The sequence below is a fragment of the Cervus elaphus genome, chromosome 13 (assembly GCF_910594005.1).
Source record: "Cervus elaphus chromosome 13, mCerEla1.1, whole genome shotgun sequence".
Classification (NCBI taxonomy): domain Eukaryota; kingdom Metazoa; phylum Chordata; class Mammalia; order Artiodactyla; family Cervidae; genus Cervus; species Cervus elaphus.
Genome location: NC_057827.1, coordinates 24,356,967 through 24,378,161, shown reverse-complemented (window position 1 = coordinate 24,378,161; position 21,195 = coordinate 24,356,967). Strand labels below are relative to the sequence as shown.

Here is a 21,195-nt window from a genome sequence, read left to right as displayed (position 1 = left end):
TGTCGTCCAGGTCCCAGGGACTACTCTGCAACCCTGCAGATTTCCCAAGGTCCTCTGGGTGGCAACCTGGTCCAGATCTATGGCACCATGCCCCTCCACCCCACCTAGGGCCCACCCAGGCCCATCAGGGCCCAACGGAGAGCTCCTCCAGTCGCTGTGGCCAGGTCCTGGCCTGCCATGTGTGGAGTCAGACCCACACCTCCCACTCCTGAGACCTTGGGTCACTCCTCAGACACACCTGCTGGGCCACTTGCTTTCTCTGGGGTGAAGCAAACAAGGCAGGCCAATGGCAAAATTCCCTTGGAGCTCCTACTCCAACTTGGTTAACAGAGGTTAAGCCTGATATATTCTATAACCTCTTTACATTTCTCAGTGAAAGTATCCCACAAGCATGGAATGAAAATGGAAGACTGCATTCATTCCTTCTCACCCCCCAGAGGGAGTCTTCTAATACACACACCCAGAATCGCTTCACATATAAGCATATTTTTGACTTTTAAATACACACAAATAAGATCATGTTCTATTGCCTGTTCTGTAATTTATTCTCTTCACCCAACAATATATACTGGCCAGCCTTCCTTATCAGCTAATATTTAGAGACCTACCACATTCATTTTTGCAGTCGCATAGTTTTTCACACAGTATGAATGGGCCACAGGTTCATTTCCATTTCTTTACATTCTTAAAAAACAAATGCTCAGATGAACATTCTTGTACATTCTTCTTTGGGAAAGTCTACATGTTAACCGTAGAGTAAATTTCTAGCAGTGCAATTTGCTTGTAACTAAGTACATGTGTCCTTTACATTCTGGTATTGCCACATTTCATACCTTCCCACCAATGGTGTTTGAGTGTCTTAGAAGAGATATGTGATGGTGGAGAAAGGCATGGAGAGTAAGATACAGGTCATGGAAGCATCCAACCAGCCCACTGAGGACGGCGCTGGGCTGGCCTGTTGCCCTGAGGGCAGTGCCCTGTGCCTTTGTCTTGTCCAGGCCTGTGTGGTCTAGTAGTCCAGGGTGCCCTGAGTCAGAAGGGGAGCAGGGCCTACAGGGGCGCTGGGAGTGGAGGACGGGCCAGCATGGCTGGAGTCCCGCCTGAATGGTTTCCTGCGGCCATTGTCTCTGCCCTGCCTGGTCTCCTTGTGGGGAGTTTATTCAGGGGCCTTTGGAGAGGAGTTGGGCAGGAGGAGGAGGGTGTGCAGCCCTCACCAAAGGCACCCAGGAATGTGTCACAGGAGGGAGAGGAAAAGGGAGGGGGGACCCATCCCTGGGAGACACGGACGTCAAGAACCCCTGACTAATGAATAGTGAGTTTGCCCTTGAACCTCACTGGGCTTCGCCATTCTCAGGCACAGAACAAGAGCAGAGACACGTCTGAGCCCAGCTGCACGGGGACGGCGGCGGTTCATCTCAGACACTTTGACAGGCCGGGCCTTTTCCCTGCATAGCTCGGATCTGGCTCCCGGCTCCCCTGGCAACAGCACAGCGGCATGGCTCCCAGGTCCAGGCCCTGCCTGCTGTGAGCAGGAGGAGGGAGGAAGAGGAGCACCAAGGGGAGGACAGCTGGGGAGAGGGCATCATTAACTCCTAGAAGGCTGGAGCCCCTTGTGTGGGCAACCACCTGGCACGCAGCCCTCGGTCCTCGGGGGCGGAGATATGGGGTGGAGCTTCTGTTTGCTGGAACACCCTGCACTGGAACAGGCATACAATGTGACGAGGGCAGAAACGGTGGCCCACAGGTCAAAGGCCAAGACCTCTGCAGGATGGGTAGGGGGGTAGGGGCATGTTTCCCCAGGCCCCCAGCCAAGTCCCAGAAGGGCAGGAGTGGGAGCAGAACCCACACTGTGCTCTCTGCCCCAGTCCTCCTCCTCCATCCTGGCCCCTCACGGCTGCAGCTTCAAGAGAGCAGCAACTGCATCTTCCCTTTCTGCTTGGCTCTTCCGCCTCTGATGATGGTGCGTGTCCTGGAGCAAGGGGCATGGCTCTGGATTCCAATCCTATGACCTTGGCAAGCAAGACTCACAGCTCCTCTGTCTCCATTTTCAGAGAAGCTGAAAAGAGGCTGTCCCATCACACTTCGCAGGACAATCTAGAGATAAGAGAAATAATATATGAGAAGGAGCTCGGCCCTCTGGGGAGGAAAGTGTCCTAGAAATCTCATTCAGGTATTATTAGGGCTGAAAGTAGGTACTTCTGCTCCCTGGGGCTGGGGGGAGGAGCTTCTTGAGGCTGTCTCAGAACCTCCTCAGCAGAGCAGGCTGAAACTCAAAGGCAACAGGTTATGAAAGGCAATGGTTTCGTCCATGGCCTTTGGAGGCTCAGCTTGGATGGGAAGGTAAGACAGACCTGCTGTACATTTTCGAAGAACTTTTCCTTTATCATTGCTCTGCCTTGCTGCAACTTTATGAGAAAGATGTGATCCTCATTTTAGAAGTAGGAAAAGAGAGGCTCAGAGAGGTTAAGGGCAAGCCCAAGGTCACCCTGGTTATACAAAGACCTGAGCCCAGGCCCCCTGATTCTGGGGCCTGCACTTGTGTCAGCTGTATGGGTGGCAGAACCACCTGGCTGGGGTCCTGGGGAGGCGGGGGCAGGCAGTGGGAAGCAGAATTTCCCCTGTGGATTGCTTCTTGGGGCTGGGACCTTCTGAGCCTGAAGGGCCTGGCCAAGGGAAGTAGGACAAGGCAAGTCCCAAGGAGAACAATGCAAGCCCACTGTGAGGGTCTCTGGTGGCAGAGTTACCGGACAAAGGCTAGCCAGAGCAAACAGAAACAGAAGAGAAGGCCCCAGATCAGAAGCTGGGGACAAACTCTGCTAGACCTGTGCCCTCCAGACCCAGTCTTGCCCCAGGGCAGGTCACATCCCAGCCTCAGCTCCCAGCCGGCAGTGAGCTGGGTTTTCGTCTGAAGCCCCTGGATGAAGATGTCTCCCTGCATCCCAGGGCAATTTGAATGAGACCACACTGGTTGGGTTTCCTGAGAGCCAGGGGGCTGAGGCTGAGGGTTACTGGCAAGTAGCAGAAGAGAAAAAGCAGGAAGAACTTCCAAATTACAAAATGTCACAGCTCCATCCTAGCCAATGCTCCTTTGCCAAGTCCAGAAAGGGAGAGGGTTCACTCAAGGCCAGAAAAAGTCCAAGTCTCTGACTTCCAGCTAGGTAGGGTTGTGCCTTCCCAAGTGACTTGGCATGCTACCAGGCCACCCTGTGTCCTCAAAAGCAGGGATTTCACTCAATGAGGCACATGAAGGACCAGATAAAAGAAGTTACTGCTGGCAAAGCACACCACGTGTCAAGGGGTGGCCGCTGGAAGCCTGGGGCTGGGACATATGCCGCTTTGAGACCAGAAGCCTTCCTGGAAGACACCATTGTCACCACTGTGCAGGTAGGGACCACAAATCTTGTCTGGCTGATGACAAAACAGGCATGAGGAGATGGATGAGAACACAGACCAGCCCTGAAGCCTGACCCCCCAATGCTTTCTGGAAGGGTCAGGGAGGAGCAATGGCTATGGGGCAGGTGGGAGCTCCCAGGAGAAGTTTGCCCCACAGAGCCTGATGGTGGAGCCTTAGCCAGGGAGGGGTCTGGAGCTGGGAAGGACTTCGGCTCGCTGCCCTTGGCTGCCAGGGCCTCTGCCAGGTGGAGCAGGGGGCCCCATTCCAGGCAGATCTGACCTGCTCAAAATGCAAAGGAGGTCAGGGACCCTGCATCGTGCAGCCTTGTCAGGAACCGCCCTCGAGGGAAGTCTGTGCGCTGGCTGATGAAGGGACATGTGATGGGACAGAAAAATACAAAGACAAATGAACTTCTTTCAGCCCAGCTATGCCCTCCTTCCTGGGCTGCTGGTTTGGGCCAGCTGCCACCTGACTGGCTGGTGCCCACAGTTAAATATCCTGCATGTCACTGCTGTCCTCATCCTCCAAATCATGGCTGCATCAACCCACCTTGAGAAGCTCAGATCCTCCATACCTGCCCCGGACCATAGGGGATAGAAGGAAGATGAGCCCTGTTTAGTGCTGAGCGACTCCACTGGGAGGTAGGAATTATTATTCCCATTTTACAGATGAGGGTTGAGAGGCTCTAAGACATTCAGGGGTCTGTTGCACAGTGATGCCAGAAGCAGAACGCCAATCTGGGCTTCTTGCCGGCCCCTCCTCTCCAGCCAGGGTCCCAGGCCCGGGCCATCACCAGCCTAGGGGGCTGCAAGGCTCTGAAGGGCCTGGGCCTGGGCCTGGGCCTAGCACCCCCACCTCATTTTCTTCCCTCCCCCGGGTTCTCTCACGGTTCAGTGTAAGCAGGGGAGGCCTACTGCCCAGCACACCTACTGCCCAGCACACCTGATTCATTCTAGGACAAATCCCAGCCCCTGAGCAGCCCTGACAGCATTTTCCCGGCTAACCAGGGGAAGGACTGTCTGCCACGTTCAGAGGCAGCATCTCCTACTAAGACAGGGAGCCTGAGGGTTTGGGGGCTGGGGTGAGGGTGGGGACAGCTACCAAACAATAAAACCTCAGCCAGGCAGACAGGGCGGCAGAGCCTGCATCTCGGGAGCTTTCCTCCCAGGAACAAAGCGCAGGGTCACCCCGGCCGTGCGTGGGCCGGCCCAGCCCTCCACGGCGCCACCCGCGCTGGCCCAGCCTCCAAGCCGCGCTTGGAATGTGATCCCCGGGCTTTGCGTGATGCTCGGTTAGCAGAGTGCAACTCCCAAGATCCCCTGTCACCCCCTAAAGCCTCTGCCAGCCCACCCCCCAGCACCACACTGATCACCAGATTAAGGAGCTCAGGGTTACAGCTGAGGCAGCTAACACCCAGGAGGGAGGGAGGGAGGGGTGGGGAGGGGAGGGCAGTGGGCAGCTCTCCCAAGGCCTGCCTGCCCTGCCTCTTTCTCTCCACCCCTACTGTGGACCCTGGTCGCTGTTCCTGCCTGAACTCTAACCTCTACACTCTTCCTCATTTAGCTTCTGACTTTCCCTCCAGATCCCCAGATGAAGCAGGGTAGGAAGACAGTGCGCGCACTGGGGGCAGGGACTGGCTGGAGCCCAGGCCCTCCCCAGCCAGGACTGCATGCCCTCTGAGGGCGATCCCAGAGGTTCTCTAACCAGTCGCCCAACTCCAGAGCAAGGTGCACCCCCCACAATATGAGGGAGCAGGAGGGAGCACCAGGGATGGGGAGAATGGTGAAGAAGGGACAAGAGAAGGAATGTGGGCATTCGAAGCACTTTCCTAAGACCCCAACACTTCCTGAACCAATGCCATCCCCAAGCATTTAAAACACAAACACAGGAAAAGAAGTTCCCTTCTGTCTGCAAAGAATCACCAGGTCTGTAAGAAATGAGATGGCTAGGTTCAGAGACCCAATGGGAAAGAAATGGAGGTTCTGACTCAGGGAAATTTGGACTGTGAGGGTCCCAGACTTACCCTTTCAATCACTGAGAAGCTGTGAAGAGAGAACAGGACCAGTGGGGCTGGGTGGGGGAAGGCAAGAAAAGGGCCTGGAGCCAGCTCCCCTGGATCCTAAGACTCCTGCACCTGGACAAGAGGGGCCATGCTCCAGGTCCCCGCTCCCTGGCCTTCCAGCATTTCTGTGTGGAGCTGTGCAGACCTGGAAACTCTGACCCAGAAAGTCAGCTGGAGGCCCAGCCCAGCAGGTGTCCAGCCCTGTCCCAGCCCCAGCCCCATGCCAGGGCCTGCAGGGGGCGACCAGGACACACCCAGGGCCTCAGCCAGCAGCTGCTTTCACTCCAAGTTTCTCCGTTGCCGCCACTGCCAGGCTCCCCTCTGCCAGCCGGGGCCTGCTTCCCATCACTGCAGGGTAGGGGCAGCGGATGAGAGCCCGGGGGGCTGGCAGGGGTGGTTCTGTGAGGACCTGAGCAGAGAGGCTCTGCCCACTCCGAGAGCAGAGGCCCACACTCCAGTGTCCGCAGGGGTAAAATCTTTCCTCTAAGTTCTGCTCACTGCCTGCCGGAATTCACTGGTCCCACGCCCGTCGTCGTACTCAGGGAGTGTGAAATCAACACAGGTTCGAAATGATCACAACCATCACAGACTTTCCGAGTTAGAAGGAACCAAGAGATTCCTGAAGCTCTCCTCACTCACTGTGCCACGGAGAACACCGGGATCCAGTGTGAAGGATGAACTGGCCTCCCCAGGGTCACACAGCAAGCACGTACTCCTGCTGCGTCTGCTCAGGGCCAGGCTCCTGCGAGGGCCTAAGAGAGGGCTTCTCCGTCATACCCCAAACAAGATCCTGGCCCAAATTGTGGGCGGCGGGGGTCTGGGGCCAGGGGAGGCCGTAATGCGATAAGCAGACTGGCCATCTGGCTTGGGGATGGAGGAGACTGGCCGCTTCTGCTGCCTGGTCCCGGAGGGCCCTGTGTCGCGGGAGACAGACGGCCAGATGGATGGGCGCTGGCCTGGGTCTGGGTGGAAGCCAGTGAGTTCCCTGTAGCCAGAGCTAACCAACTCTCAGACGTGGCAGGGTGGGAGTAGAGAAGGCATGGGGAGCGACGCCAGGCCCCTCTAAAACGGCAGAGACAGGAAAGCAGGCTGGGGAGCTGAGGTTCCCACCCAGGCGCAGAGCCTGGCTCCCCAGGTAAGCACCGGCTCAGCTCAGCTCCACAGCCATAAACAGGTCCCCCTCCCGGGGAAAGGCAAACACATCTCCCCTGGCACCTTCTCAGACATGCATGCAAAACTAATTAACATGGGGAGACATGCGAGCAGCCGGCCAGCTCCACACCCTCGAGTCCACGCAAACAAGGCGAGCCCTTGTCCGGGGGACGTGCACAAAGCTTTGTTGCTAATTTAGGCATCTGTCTCTGTCTGGTCTGGTCCTCCTGCCTGCGCTGGGGTTTTTCCCAGCCCCTCGGACAATGCTGGGAACAGGCCTGCCGATCCCTTATTCAAATCACACCCAGGACAATGAGCTCATTGTGTAGGCCACAGAAAAAGGGATGCTGGGGGGCGGTGTGTGTCGGGGGTGGGCAGTGTAACCGGGCATCGGGAGTGGAGAAGGGTGGGGTGGTGAAGAAAATGGGAACCCAGGAAAGTGTTTACTAACACAGCCCCTGCAGCTGCCTTGGGCCCCTCTCCCTTCCCCCACCAGGCTGGCAGCCGGGACTTGACTCGGAGGTGGGGGGTCCCTGCAGCAGATGAGGGGCCTTGAATCTACTGGGCCGATGGATACAGTCTGGCTCAAATCTTTGCCGTGTCGCTCTCTCCCACCTTTAACAGTCTACAGCTACCCCTGAGTGTCCATGGCCAGTGTGCCTTTTGTAACTGGGTTTGGAGTTCTTTTTTCTCTTACTGCTGACAGAGCAGCAGAACGTACAGGTCCGGACTGCAGACGAGGAGACGGGGCTGGGGGGAGAGGTGCTGGCCGCTGCACGGGGTGGGACCTGCTGTCTTGGCCATTGTCTTCAGGCAACATTTCATTTTCTCCTCCTTCCTGGCTAATAAATTAGAGAGGAGGCCGTGAGCTTCGAAGGGACAGGCTCCCCACGGACGGCAGGCGGGCAGGTGGGAAGGCAAGTCCGTAAGCTCTTGGCAGATGGGGCTCACCCAGCGCTTGGCTGCTCACGCCACACCTGGTCAGACACTTGCACAGAGCCTGACAATGAGCAGCACAAAAATACCCCGTGTGTGTGTGTGTGTGTGTGTGTGTGTGTGTGTGTGTGTGTGTGTGTGTGTGTGTGTGTGTGTGTGTGTGTGTGTGTGTGTGTGTGTGTGTGTGTGTGTGTGTGTGTGCGCGTGCGCGCGCGCTCAGTCATGTCTGACTTGCCCTATAGACTATAGCTCACTGGGCTCCATGGGATTCTCCAGGTAAGGATACTGGAGTGCCATTTCCTCCTCCAGGGGATTTTTCCAACCCAGGGATCAAATCCGTGTCTCCTGCCTTGGCAAGCAGGGAAGGCCCATATATATATACATACACACACATATATATCACATGTAAATTTATATACATTATACAAATCCCCCAAGATTCCTGAAGGGGACATCTGGGGCTTGAGCCCTTCATCCTAACAGTTCCCCAGCTCCCTGTCGCACTGAGCCCACCTAGACAGGCGGACGTAAACAGACACGCAGACATAAAATGAAACACACTCACCCAGAGGCAGCCCAGACACACACACTGACAATGGTGTAATGAATGCAGGACGGTGAGAGCATTCAGTCCAAAGCCCACACCGCTGGTCGCCCAGCACCAGGGTGGCTGAAAGGTTATGGAGAGGCTGCAGGCCGGCTCCCCATAGTCTCCTGTCCCAGGCTCTCGGCTTTGCGGAGCTGAGGTGCAACACCAAGCCAGGCACCCAGGTGGGAGCAAATGTCTCCTGAGACAGAAAGGCTTGGAACTGGACTCAGCCCTTAGTCAGGGTAGTCTAAGCTGCCCTGAAGGATTTTTTTAACAGTGAAAGAAAAGGTGTTTAAAAGTCATCTTGACTGTCCTGCATTTTGAGACATGTCTTGAAATTGGGGCAAAGTGGAAACGTCTTAGATCGAACCATACAAGTTCACCAATAGTTGACTATTTATGATCTATCAAAAAGAAATTTCATATGGGCCAACCTAACAGGCAACTGGCTCCAAGAACTATTGAGTACATTTTCCGTTTTTACATTTCCTCTCCAGACTGGGTTATTTTATTCTCAAAGAAGAAAAAAAAAGAAAAAACAGCCAATAATCCAAGACCCAGATCTACTTTTGGAGCATCTGTCTATAGCCACATAACCACATCATGCAGAGACGTCACAGGAGCCGCTGGAATGACCTGTGAACACACACACACACACACACACACGCACACGCATGCACACGCGCACACAGCCTGCGGCCTGTAGCAGGCCAAGACCCACCTTCAGACTCCTCACCAGGGCTCCTGCTTCTCCTTTCCCCATCTTCTGGCTCTGGAGCATGTCCTGAGGAGAACAGAAGGAACAGGAGACTAGAACGGCGTGGGCAATGGGATAGCTGTGCTACTGGCTTCTTCTCCAGAGCTTCTCCAGAGCTTCTCCAGGCTGGCTGAGAGTCTGTGCATCTACTGGAGGAGACATCGACCATGCAGTTTTGAGACTGAAGCGTGCGCTGTCAACTGGCCACCAAACATAAATCTAAGGCCAGGCTGTGCGCACATGACACTCACTCCAACTACCTGGTGAGAGCCATGCCCGGGAAGCTAGAAGGGTGCAAGGCCACCCGGTGTGAGGAAGGCCCACTCCTTGCCAGCAGTTGGACATTTATGGTCCTGTCGCTCACGGAACACACAACGTACCACATCTTCCCAAGAAATCACTCTTACCAATCTCTCTGGAGTTTCCCAGGGGAGGAAAGAAGGAAGGTTTCAGAAGCAGAGTCCAGCAATGCTCTGCATCTCACTACCTGCTTCTTAGTTGTCCAGAGAGGAAGGCCTGTTTCACAGATGCTTATCTTGCCCACCAGTGACAGCTGGCCCAGCCCTATAGAAGTTGACAGCAAGACACTTCCTTGAGAGTCTCCAGGTGATCTGGGATTCCAGTTCCAGACTTCACAGATCTGGAACTACCTTCCATGCAGCAGGAAGTTGCATGGTCTCTCTCACACCTCTGAAAAAGTACTCTGACCATAAATGCCCTGTAACTCCTAGCGTTACCTCATTAACTTTCTAAACACATACTATATGGACCTCAACAAGAAAACCACCAAAAAACCATCACCAACAACCACAGTAAGATGAAACCTGTTTGGCCTTCCCTCTCCTGGGAGGCAAGTGAGAGAATGCGAGCCTGTAGCCGGGGCTTCAGAGATGGTAGTTACACTTACATAGTGGGCTCCAATCTAGCAGCTACCTGGATGACTCTTCCAAATACCAGATGTGTTGAGAGCGGGTACCTGGGTGCCCACCACTGCTACCTTATATGCAGGTTCACCTCCCAACCACTGCACTCGGGGTCCAGTCTGAGCAGAACCAGGAGAGAATTCTGGCCTTGAGGTCCCAAACAGTGTTGGATTTCTTCTGAGGAAAAACTTTCTGCACAAGAATTAGAGGTAATTTATCTTTTGATTGCATTTAAGATGTTCCTTACCAATCTCAGGGACTTCTCTGGTGGCTCAGACAGTAAAGAATCTGCCTGCAATGCGGGAGACCCGGGTTCTATCCCTGAGTCGGGAAGATCACCTGGAGGACACAGCAACCCAACCCATTGGAGAATCCAATGGACAGAGGAGCCTGGGGATACAGTCTAGCTTCAAATGCAAATCTTGATAGGTGACTGTTATGCTGATTCCTAGGATCAAAGCTGTGTTTTAAATGAAGAAAAGGCAATTGAGATGTCCAGTTCTATAAAGAATCAATGGAATCTGGAAAATTAAAGTTCTAGGCCAGGCTAAATGGCAGCTTAAGGTCACCAAGGGCAAAACATGACATGGCCTCAACCAGGCTCTGGGGGTGTGGAGAGGGGCAGTGAAGCCAGGAAGCTGCAAATGAGTGAGAGGTGTCACACCCCCAGCGCCCGCTAATCCAACACCCCCTGCCCAGGGCCTAGCCTTCCGGTCATGAGTGAATAGATGAAATTCTGTATCATACAAGCTTTAAAGGGCTGGGCAAGGGACTGTGGTTTTCTTCTCTGTATCCTCAAGGCCTTGCCCAGAGCCTGACATGGAATGCTCGGTCAATGAAACTTGAATGAATAAATGAATGAAGTAGAAAAAATACAATCTGGTATGGGAAGACTTCCAATTCCTGAGCTCCACAGTTCCCTTGCTAACTGGGGTATGGTTCCATGAACAGCCCTAGAAGCGCTGAAATCCAGTCCAAGAGCCAGCAGCCCAGGGTGGATGTGTCTACTCGACTCAGGCTGGCCGGGCAGCACACACACCCACCATGCACAGGGTGACAAGACCACTTCCCTTAGCCTGCCCTCCGTCGTCACTGTTCTTGGCCTCCACCATCTGACCTGCTTTTCATACCCAAATCTCTAGGTCAGTCCTGTAAGACTCATGCCTATACCTGAGCCTCTGTTCAAGGAGTCGTGCCCCTCCTCAGCCCAGAAGACCTCTTTGGCTACAATGACCCTGCTCTGATGCTCTGCCCCACATGAATTCCTCCTCTCCTAACTCTGATGGCCTAAGTCAAGTTTTGTACATCTCCAATGTGTGCATCTTTAAGCTGCTTTCTGCCCCGAGGGTTCAGGGAACAGGTCAGGTCCTGGGTTCTCTCTGGACCTTGGAGCTAGGAGCTGATGCAGTTAGGATGCCATGACTTACTGTAGACTGGCTGAGCCTGATCCCTTGCTTACCGCCTTCCCTGCTCCTTCCCTCATCCCACATGTTTGGCCCACCAGTGAAATGGTTCCCTGTAGCAGAACTTTGCTGGTTCCTTCTCCCAACACACACACACCCGCTCCAGGACAGCAGGTGGGGGATGCAAACTGACATTTCTTGAGAGCCACAAGGTTAAGTATTACTATCCCAATGCTACAGATAGGAGAACTGGTTGGGAGACAGAGAATGCGCCAAGGGGTCCCAGCTAGGTCAGACAGACCCCCAAAGCCCACTGAGCCACATGCACTTCCTTATACCACTGTGACCTTGAAGCCTGCAATCCAACAGCAGGAGAGAGAGAAACAGACGAAACAACTAAAAATGGGGTTAGAGAAGCTGCAGACTCAAAAGGGTGGGGGTGGCTGCAAACTGGAGACCTCCTCCTTTTTACTCTCAGTCTCCCAGCACTCCCCATGGACATGACATACCCTCACGGGCACGCACCACCTCTCCTGTCCTGTGCCTCCAAAGTGGGTGAACGGGAAGTGGGTCTAACGGTCTCTGCTTAAGGACAAGATTAGACAGAAGACGTGGAGATCTTTGCCTTCACCAGAAGACAGAAGTCCGGGACTTCCCTGGGGGTTCAGTGGTTAAGAATCCGTGTTCCAATGCAGAAGACAGCATGCCACCTCAGGGCATGTAACACTGCAAGAAGCAGAGCTTCTATCTTGTCCCAGGCAGGTGTAATCCCTTGGCACCATGGGCAGACTGGTGGGTGTGAATCCACCCCTGACTTCACAGACTGAAGCATAGCCAGGCTAAGGACCAAACCGACAATTAGGAGAAAGTCAGGGCTGGTGGGTGCTTCTCACCCGTCTGAGAACCTCACCAAGGCGCCCAGGGGCCCAGCACTCAGCCTTCCTACTTGGATCATTCAGGTATAATACCAGCCCAAAGAGGAGACACTACAGAGCCATCCCCTGCAGCCCAACTGAGCTCCTGCTGCTTCTTAAAGCCCAGTCTGACTCCTAAGGACACGAGGACTCACAGGGGACTCAGATGCCCCCACCCAATGGCTCTAGCTTCTGAGACACACCTCATGCGAACACCCCAACGGCATCTGGCTTAGAAAAGAAGGGCAGATTCTAGATTACTTTTATCACTCTCTCTGCTCCCCAAGAGACAGGCCTTAAAGGAGATAAAGTATGCAGAGCGTTAGCGCAGAACTTGGCACAACATAAGTGCTCAATAAATGGTTCCTGTCACTATTATCATGACTCATTACGGTTTCCTGGCTGCCCACTCCTCACCTCCCCGGCTCGTGTGAGGAGCCTTCTTTTCATAACCTCAAGGCTTAACGGAGCTTGGAGGCCCTTAGCCCAGTCCAGGGTTTCCAGGGCAGGAAGTTTCAGAGATGGGGAGGTAACTGGGAGTGAGGCTGGACCCAAGGCCAGGAGTCCTCTGAGGTGAGAAGGCCTCTCTGCCCTCTGACAGCAGAATGGGCCCAGCGCCTCCCCAGAAAATCTCACTGAAGACCCGCGGCTTGGCAGGGAGCCAGGGCAGGAGGCTTCTCCAAGAAGATGCTGGCTCTGAGCCAAGGCGCATCCCAGAAGCTTCAGCTCCCAAAGAGCAGCAGAAGAGGAGGGGAGGAGGGGTCGCCAGAAGAGGGGCAACGAGGATCCTTCAGGCCGAAGGAAACCTGGTGCAAGTGGGTCTGGCATGAACCTGGGATGCACGGCTGTCTCCTCATGCCCTGAGGGCTCCACACATCTGGGAGACGATGAAATCACTTCAAGGACAGGAGTTGATGGGGGGCGTGTTCCACCCCAGGACCACCCTCCTGTCATCTACATCTATGCCTCTACAAACTCCACCAGGCACCACTAAACCTCCAAGCAAAGACTCTTCTGGGGTTCCCCACTGGCTCTCTTCACCACCACCCCCCCATCCTAAAACCTAAGAAACATGATGCTGCCTGCAGATTCAGGTCTTCTGTCTCTAAGGACTGAGGTGTAAAAAGTGTTAGTCACTCAGTTGTGTCCAACTCTTTGTGACTCCATGGACTGTAGCCCACCAGGCTCCTCTGTCCATGGGATTTTCCAGGCAAGAAAACTAGAGTGGGTCAATCCCTTCTCCAGGGGATCTTCCCAAGCCAGGGATCAAACCTGTGTCTCCTGCATTGCAGGCAGATTCTTTACCACCTGAGCCATCAGGTCTTCTGCCTCAAAGGACTGAGGGGTAATCCCCATTTAAAAGGCTGTACCGGCCTCCTGCCTGACTTTTCCATGAACATATATCTCATGGCCAGAGACCTTTCAGGGGTAGATCAGCATTAGTTACTGAGCGCTGGGGCTAGAAGAGGTCTTAATTCTCTAGTCTAGCTCAATGAAAATATGAGTGGCATGTATCACTGTAAAATTTCCTAGATACTTCCCTGCTGGTCCAGTGGCTAAGACTGTGCTCCCAATGCAGGGGGCCCAGGTTCGATCCCAGTCAGGGAACTAGAACCCATATGCCACAACTAAAGATCCTGCATGTCCCAACAAAGACCTGGCGAAGTCAAATTAATTAAAAATTTCTGGAAGGCACACCAAAGAGTAAGAACAGTTAAAACTAATTTATTTGATTTTTTAAACATTTATTTGGCTGTGCTGGGTCTTAGTTGCAGTACACAACTAAGTTGTGGCATATGGGATATAGTTCCCTGGCCAGAAATTGAACCCAGGCCCCGTGCATCCAGAGTGTGGAGTCTTAGCCAGTGGGCCACCAGAGAAGTCCAAAACTAAGTTTTATTTATTTAAAAAAAATTTTTTTAAAGCAGGACGCTTTTAATAGTAAAGGGACAACTGATATAAGTTGCGTGTGTCACTGTCATGTTCGACTCTTTGCAACCCCACGGACTGTAGCCCATCAGGCTCCTCTGTCTGTGGGATTTTCCCGGCAAGAACACTGGAATGGGTTGCCATCTCCTTCTCCCTAAAACTAACTTTAATAATATATTTTAACCCAGTATTACCATTTCAGCATGTTGCACTTGCTACAACTCATGAGACCAACAGTGGCTGGCATACTGGACAGCACCTCTTGACTCCAGCAACCTCCCCTATTTTTGGAGAAGGATGTGGCCCAACTATCTCAGGAGAGGGCACTGGGGTAGAAAGGGAGGCCCCCAAACTCCATCCCTACAGCTGGGCCCATCAGCCTTTCCCTTCATCCTCCTGGTAAATACTCATGGCCTATGAAATAGATCATTTTATGATACATACTGCGACTTAAACCTACTTGAAATAGACAAGCCAGAGAGGAGCAGAAATAGATATACTTGACATCACGCGCTCTGCTCCGGAACAAAGACCAACGGGGAGGAACAGACGGGAGGTTCTGGGAGATCTCTGCATGGGAGGCGGGTCTTGATGAGGACCTCTGTGTGTGTCATCCGTGAGCAGGGCCACCTGGCTCCGATGGGCTATTAACACCCACACTCCAGCCCTGGGTCTGGTGATTCTGCGACCACGTCTCCCTGGAGGAACTGCCCACAAAAGCTTCTCTCTGCTTTAGAAGGCAAGAACAAGTCGTGCATTTACCCAGTGCTTCTAGTCTTCTTACTCGGAGTCGCCATGCCAACACACAGTCATAATTACCGAGGAACGCGCCAATAGTGGCAGCATTGACAAAGACACTATATCAGGGCCTGTGAGCTAAGCAAGGTCAGGCTCCTCGCGGCCCCCAGCTTCCTGCCCACTTCCTTTATTCCACTCTGATCCATCTCTTTCCCTTCATTCTCTTTCTCTCCCACCCAGATGGTCTCTGATTATATTTTCTCTGCAAAGAAAGGCGCTATGGCTCAGTGTATAAAACACTTTTATAGCAATTAGGAGACAGGTTCTCCTTTGAGTCCCGATTTTAACTTGTGGGAAAAGTCACTTGAACATCTAGGCCTCAGTTAGTTCTCTGTGAATGGGGAGAATATTTCTCGGACAGTGTCTATTCAGTGGGTGGGCGCCTGCATCTAATTTACCTACTAAATTTAGAGGCTGATGCGTGTCCAGTCAACTCTAAGATCTTCTTTATGATTAGCCCCAGAGGTACCAGAAGCTTGGGGAAACAAAAGAAGGTTCAGATCAGAGAGGGAGCTGGTTCTATCTAATACCCTGAGAACAGCAGGGCTTATATCTCCCCCCAGGAAGGGTGCAAATCTCAGAAAAGGAGCCAGGAGCCGCTGAATGGTGGCCTCTATCCGATTATAAAAAGATGAGTGGGATGGATGAGAACTATCAGACTAAGTGACAAGCATCCTGAGGCCCCTGTGAGAACAGGGACATGCACCCATTTAAAATGAGAGGTCAGGAAAAGAAGGCAGACAGCCATCACCCGGGCCCGACACAAGAGCGCCCCAATTTCAGAACACCCAGTGCACCAACATCTGAACTTACAAAGGAGATAAATTGGAGGCTGATGATTAGCATCACAAAATGATTATTCCCTTTGTAAAAGGCTTCACTGCAGGACTGCTTTAAATAGTGCATTTAAACCATGATCTGATTTGCTAAATTCGATTTATACACATCTACTGCCTAAGCTGGCGTGCGGCTGTATTTACATGTCTTCCCTTGGCACGGAGGAGGGGAGAGGCCAGCCATTATTTGGGGCCTTTAATCCTTGTAGACAGTAACTAAGCTGGGGAGCTGAACCCTGTTTTTCTTCCACAGCTGGGGCTTTAGCTGTAGACCGCCCTCAGCTCTCCACTCTGCTATGCTTGGGCAGAGCCGGCCCAAAGACGATGGTCAGGATTTGGATAGGGTCTATTAGAGCCCTGATGCCCATGAGGGCTCCTCACCAAGAAGCAGACCCCTCCCCACCTCCTCTCCACCCCCCTACACACAGGGGTGACAACTTTCCAGTACAAATTTCCAGAGAATCTGGTCTATGACATGCTCACTAAATGTATTTAGCACCAACAGTTATCATGCCAGGGGTTCAAAGGCTACCTTTTGGGAGCCATGGAAATCTGCTAATCTGTATCAGTTCTGGGGATCTGATGAGCCGCAGTCTGTGACTTGTACTTAAGATGCAGGAACCAAACCTGAGCAGGCTCAGAAAGGCTGGCTTTGCACCCAAAGAAGACAAAAGAGTGGGTCCACCAGGTCTCACAGCAGCTGTGTGTGCTGGGGCCATGGGGAAACTCTCCTTACTTCATAAAAGGAGATCTGTAGGTCTCTCTGATGACATGTCTCTTCAAGAGAGAAATAACCCAGGGACTTCCCCGGTGGTCTAGTGGTAAGGACCCCGTGCTTCCACTGCAGGTGTCACGAGTTCACTCCCTGGTCAGGGAACTAAGATCCCACACACAACAGAGCCAGAACTAAATAAAAACGAGAGAGAAGTAGCCCCTTCCTGTTAGGTCCAACAATGTGATAGGCGCCTGAAAACTACCAAAAGGGGGAAATATACCACCTAGTTCACACCATCTGCCAAGAGAGGTCTAGGCAATTCACTGGCTCAGGGATGTTCAAGAAACAACCCTCCAGTGGACTGAAACCAGAATGTCTTTCCACCACCAGATATTCACAGACACCCATAATGAGGAGACCAGCCGAGCACTAGGAACCAGGGCAAACGTTTATAGTGGGGATGGAACAGTCACTAAACGCAACTAAACCACTGCTGAGAATCCCAATAAAGCCACTCATGAGAGGATGGAAACTGGACTGGGAATCAGGACTCCTGGGTCCCATTCTTTGCTCTGCTAAGCAAACTTCATGACTTTGGGGAAAATTAATCTCTCTGGGCTGGATCCTCATCTGTGACATGAGCCGCTGACCTACGTAATCACCAAGCCTTAAATTTTCTATAAATCTTGCAGAGGAAAAAAAATGTCCCTATCTCTAAAAATCCTGATGAGCTTCCTTTTTTGGACAAGGTTATAAATCATCGTGCTTTCTTCTTTCTCTTGGCTGCCAGGAGGCTCAGAACCACAATGTTAAATTAGAACATCTATTTTAGGCTCAGACAATAAAGAATCTGCCTGCATTGCAGGAGACCCGGGCTCAATATCTGCGTCCAGAAGATCTCCTCAAGAAAGGAATGGCTACCCACTCCAGTATTCTTGCCTGGAGAATTCCATGGACAGAGGAGCCTGGCAGGCTACAGTCCATGGGGTGGCAAAAAGTCAGACACTACTGAATGACTAACACATTTAGGCCAAGAGGTTGGGGATAATGGGGTGACAGTAGAGTCCTCTTTTGTGAGCCCTCATAGGTGATGTGGGGATGAGGGCTTGGATTCAGGACAGGCTTGGTGTGTGTTTGAGAGACGAGACCACAAGACATGAACCCATGAGTCTGTTGTTATTTATGCAAGTGCAGAGTCTGTGGGTAAGAACTCAGGCTTTGGGGAAGACAGGCCTGAATCCACCTCCTGGCTCTGCCACATCTTAGCTATATAGCCAAAATCACAAAGAGGGAATCATCACCCTATGTATCAAGCTGAGACTCCGAGGCATGCTTAGCAGCGGGCCAGGCACAAAGCAGGACTCAAACACAGAGAACATTACTGGAGTTTCTTAGTCTGTACAAAAGCATAAGCTTGGAACCTGCTTTAGGGCAGCGGTAGGACTGAGCTTAAATTTTTCAACCAGGTGGACGTGGTTGGGGGTGCATTAGAGCCATAGCTCTGACCTTCGGGCCGAGACCTCGAAGGGGCGAATTCAAAGTGGCTCCAACTGGCCAGCGGAGGACGCGACAGCCCCGAAGCAGTCCCGGATGATGCGAGCGGTGCCTCCAGGCCCATCCTCAGTCCCCCACCACCGCGGCGCTGCGGAGACCCTCCCAGAGACCGCCGCCCCGTCCCCGTCGGCGGGGCACTCTGCTCCTCAGCCCCCTGTCACTCTCTTGCGCTCCAGGGCACACCCAGTCCGGGGAAGAGTGGCTACGGTCTGCTCGCCACTCGGGCCTCGCCGTTTCAAGTAAAACCGGGAGTCAGAAATAAGAGTGTGAAGCAGGCCCGGGGCTCCGGGTTCCAACATAACCTCCCTGTCCCGCGCGGTCCGCTCCAGCCCTGCCGCAACCTGTTCGGGCCGAGGGGGAAGGCCGTCTCCGCCCCCGTCTGATGCAGGTTAAGAGAGGAGAACTCCTGCCTGGCGCCTCTATTTACGGCCGCAACGGCAAGCGCCGGGCTCTGCGTCTCCGGCTGGGTGGGAGCGCACGGAGCGGCCTGGGGACCCAGGGAGCCGCGATGGAAGGTCCGGGTGGCAAGGAGGTCGGCGGCCGTTCCCCTCTCCAGCCGCCCCACCCCCCGGGTAATTAATGCCCGAGGGCCTGCCTGGGGCGAGCGGCGGCCGGGACACGGCGGGGCCAGGCGCGCTCGACGCGCTTCCAGCTTCTGTGGGCCTGCGGCCCGGCGAGGGCAAGGAGGAACCAGGAGGAGCTCGGCGGGGCCGCGACGCCGAGACCTACCTGGTGCCCACGCAGCCATCTTGCCGCCGCTCCTCGCGCTCTCAAAATGGCCTCCCGGGCCCCGCAGCGCGCCCCACCCGTCTCGTCGCCTGTCAGGAGGTCACGGCTGCGGGCCCGCCGCCGCCTTTCCAGCCGACCTCGGCCCGCCCCGAGGGCCTCCCGTTTGCTCAACCCCCTTCCTCAGAGCCCACGCTATGCGGCCGGCGGGCGCGTCTGGTTCCGAAGGCCGTAGGCCCGCGCAGTGCCCCGGGTATACACGAGGTATGAAAGCTTACAAAGGAGTCTCGCTCAGCTTAGGCTCGCGCCCCACTGCGGCCCTCGAGTCTGTGCCGGGGACTCCATTTTCTTCAGCTCCACCCTTCCCGGGCAAGGCGCGGGCTACTGGGGGCCTCGGCCTCCCGCTGAAAGCCGGCGGTGTAGGGGGAAGACCGGGTGTCCAAGAAGCCAAGGCCGGAAGCGTCAGGGCCGCCATTTACTTGAGGCCTACTGTGTGCTACCCGCCTGCTCCGCGCCAGCCCTGCCGAAGTGTATCACAAAGCACCGCAAGCCAGAGAGTGTGTGGTTAATGGCATCTCACAGGGCGTTGGGCGTGTGTGTGTGTGTGTGTGTGTGTGTGTGTGTGTGTTTGTGCGCGCGCACCATTGGATCTGGGCTTAGGGAGGAGCCGGCGCCTTTCTGGTGACCCAGGTTAAAACACAGCCGCTCCACGGTCCTGAGCTTGGAATCGCCCAACCCCCAGGCTGCCGGTCGGCAAGCCGGCTCTTGGAGACAACTCAAGGCAGAGGTGGTGTGCGGGAGGACAGCTCCTCCTTACATTCCCTGGCTCTTGGCCACTCACCTTGCCTCCGGCGCGCCCTCCTACGACAGAGCCCGTGCCCATTGCTACTTCGTGCCCGCGAAGAGGGCGCCGAGCGCAGGCAGAACGGCGCCAGGAGGCAAGCGCTTGCAGGGCAGTAGCTGCAAAACAGAGCGGAGAATCAGGAGCCCCCGCCTCCCCTTCTCAACCCATGCCGGCCTAGAAAGGCGCCCGCGTCCACTCGAAGGTCAGGTAGGGGCGTATGCATCCTCCAGGTCAAGACCACAGCCCAGGGAGGCCTCTGGGCGCTCTGCGCGAGTCTCTCTCGTCCGCCTAGGACTCAGGAGGGAAGACGGGGCGGAGGGGAGGGGGACCTGGTGTACCGGCTAAGGGGGATTCCGGCCCGGCCAGGAGCTCCATGTGGCCAGTGGGCCAGGCATCCACCCACCAGTAAGGGTGCCTTGAACCCCTAGGAGGTTCGCTAAGAGCTGGAGCTCCAGAAATGGAGAAGCGTGAGTGGGGCACCTGGGTTAGTGTAGAGGCTACAGCGCCCCAAAACGCTCCTGGCTCCCCTCACAGATATTCATGAATCCTGAGATTCAGAACCTGCCAGAGCTGGGATGCCAGGCACCGACTGTTAGAAATCCCAACCCCCCGAACTGACAAGGACCAACTGGTTATGCCCTCTTGGCCGAGAAAGTCAGTCCCTATCCCACTCCCTTCAAGTCTGTAGACATTGGTGTGTCCTCACCAGCCTGCCAAGTTTGGACCTTTATACCCGCCTTGCGACCCGCCCTCCCGCCCCCCGAGAAAACTGGGTGCACCTTGGAGTCCTGTTTCGCCTCTTAATGCAGGGGCCCACGGGGTAATGGCAGGCACTGGTCAGCTCTTCCGGGGAGTTCTGGACATCGATTGGTGCTTTCACTCTGTCTCCAGCAGGTGGAGGTTTGAATTTAAGATCCAAGTATTCATGTGCACCCCGGTTTGACCCTGAAGGTAGCTGTCATTGACTTAGCACCTACATATGCCAGGCGCTTTATTTGTATATTTTACTGAATTCTCACAGGACCCCTGGACGTGTGGGGACTATTATTCCCATTTCACAGATGGGGAAACAGAAGCCCAGAGAGATGATGTGACTTGTCAAGGATACACTGAGTTGTAATGGCTAAAGCATGTCCTCAAATCCTGCCTCACAGGCATGGGCAGCCCCACCCCACCCCCAGCTGCTGCTCTTCTGAAATCTGGACTGCTGGATTATTAACCCATTCCAGGACAGTCCTGAGCCCTCCATCCTAGTGCCTCAACTCAGGATTGTCACCCCGAGGGGCAGAAAATGTCACAGAGGAGAGCTCTCTCCATGACCCGTGAGGGGGAAGTTGTGCAACCCTTCTGCCCCCCAGCTACCCCCAATCCGGAAGCATTTCCACCCTCTTTAGACTGGGTCCAGAACCTTGAGGGAACCTGGCAAAGCCTCAGACTGGCCAGTAATCCACTCCTGATTTTTAAAATCCCAGTCTACACAGTCAAAGAATTGGGTGACCTGTATTATAATCAAGATAATTCAAGCAGGAGAAAATGAGATGAAGGGGCAGGAGGGCATGATATTTTTACACATAACCCCAGTGGAGACCTGGGGGGATTCAGGAGCTATAAAGACAAGAGTTATGAGGAAATGCCCCTGTCTCTGGTTCTCCGCAAGAGATTT

General features: G+C 54.1%; 1 long non-coding RNA gene across 3 annotated transcripts; it reads right to left on the bottom strand.

Annotated features, from left to right (window-relative positions):
* Nucleotides 1-524: 524 nt before the first annotated feature.
* On the bottom strand, nt 525-20,055 carry LOC122706959. 3 transcript variants are annotated; one of them, XR_006344516.1, is made up of 3 exons: nt 19,530-20,055; nt 8,855-8,917; nt 525-2,094 (listed from the first exon to the last, which is right to left on the bottom strand). It is a non-coding gene; the product is annotated as an uncharacterized LOC122706959 (long non-coding RNA). The 3 variants fall into 3 exon arrangements; XR_006344517.1 differs by lacking the exon at nt 19,530-20,055 and adding an exon at nt 18,967-19,062 and having other exon boundaries at nt 8,855-9,039; XR_006344518.1 differs by lacking the exon at nt 19,530-20,055 and adding an exon at nt 18,692-18,916.
* Between the last annotated feature and the right edge of the window lie 1,140 nt (nt 20,056-21,195).